Below are 1855 nucleotides of genomic sequence, written 5' to 3'. Positions count from 1 at the left end.
GCCCCGCCCCGCCTCGCCCCGCCCCGGCGGCCCTGCCCCGCGGCACGCCGGGACAGCGAGTCCGCCTGGCGGCCGGAGCGTGCACCGGGAGGGGCGCGGGGGACTACAACTCCCGACGTGCCCCGCGCCGCCGCCCGCCGTGGCTCATTTGAATGAAGGGAAGGGGACCGCGCAATGCTGGCCCCGCGGGCGGTGCCCCGGAGCACTGTGGGATAGTGGCGGAGCGTGGAGGGGCGGGGGAGGGGAAGGCGAGCACCCTGCCCCGCCTTAGCGGGGCTTTCCCGCCCCGGGCCCGTCGCTTCTCGTCAGGGCCCCGTGGCCCCTCCCTGACAAACCCAGCGCTCCCGCCTGTCCCAGGGCCTGTCCCTGGGCCACCCAAGCCGTCCTCGGGTGGGAGGCCTCGTCTCATGGGGAGGGTCCGCCGGGCCCTGTGACCCCCGCGGACCGGCGGCGGGAGGGCGGTCGCGGCCCTGTGAAATGGCCCTGGTGGCTGTGGGGACCTTCAGCCCTGGGCCCTCGCTGCAGCTGACTCTGGGTTGTAAGGGTGACAGGATTTCATCCCAAAGAGGGAGGTGAGAAGGGTTTCCACCCTCAGAGCGCTCTCAGCTCTGAGCGAGGAAGTAGGTAACGGGCCGCAGCCAGAACTGCAGATCCTGAAATTAATTTCTAACTCCCCTAACATGAACTATACAATGAAAAATCTTTTTTTTTTTTAAAAAAAAGGACTTGCTCAGCTTGCTTGCAGTGGAAGAAGTTAGCGCTGAAGGTGTGGAGTGGTGGAAAAACGCCTTCAGATAAATGCAAACAGATAAGTTCTAAAAAATTGAGTCAGTCTCCCTGGAGGCCCACACCACATTCACTCAGGCAGCAGCAGAGTGAGCTTCTAAAAGTGCAAGAAGTCTTTGTTACCGGGTAGTTTAGAGGATAGGGCTGAGTCTGAAAGACAGCTCAGCAATTGTCCTGTACCAAGTGTTGCATTTTGGCCCAGCTCTGAGGGTTCCAGGTCTCTGCCAGCAAACCTGAGCGTTACCCGTCTGCTTCTTAGAGAGAGTCAGCATTGCACAACCCTGAACAGAGATGGGCCCACCGAGCGTTTGTCTGGGCTTGCTGCTGAAGGCAGTGCTAGGAAAGGAGATAAAGGTGGCTGACACTGAGCCTCTTTCCTCGACTCTAATGTTGCACGAACAATGTCTTCCAACAGGTTTCTCCGATTTGAAAAAGGCAAACCTGACTGCCAACACTGTGTCAGTCACGTTCTCATGGCCTGGAAATGGAGACTGCAGGCAGCTGACGCTCCACTGAGCCCAGGTGAAGGGTAGCTGAACAATAACTAGCTAATTTTTTCCCCCCCCCCCGCTCCCTCCTTGTTTTCTGACTGAGGTGCTGGTTCTTGCCTGGGAGAAAATGATGAGCTTTTTCATCGCCTTTATCACAGTGTTCCCAGATCTTCAGCTGCCAGCCTGAGACATGTTCATGTGCTTTGCACCTTGTGGTCACTACTGATGTCTCTCCCCCAGGAAGAAAGATGTCTGTGGAAAGACTGGCACCATTCTGATCACAGTTCTTTGTGGACTCAGCTTAAGGATTTGTGTCATGAACAAAACCTAATTTTTAAATCGTGGAGCCTGTGACACTCTTACACAGGTAAATAGCTTGTGTGCAGCAAGCCTGACACATCAGATTTATCTAGGAATATCTAAGAACTGGGTTGATTATACACCAATGCAAAGCTCTGAATATACAGAAAGAACTACTTCTCATTTGTTCTTCAAATGGAAAGACAAAAGAGAAGGATTTGTGTGATATGGACCACCTGGGTTCCCTTGTTCTAGCCAATGTGTTGTGGAGTCAGTTC

This window comes from Strix uralensis, chromosome 12, assembly GCF_047716275.1.
Source record: "Strix uralensis isolate ZFMK-TIS-50842 chromosome 12, bStrUra1, whole genome shotgun sequence".
Classification (NCBI taxonomy): Eukaryota; Metazoa; Chordata; class Aves; order Strigiformes; family Strigidae; genus Strix; species Strix uralensis.
This window is presented reverse-complemented; position numbering follows the sequence as displayed.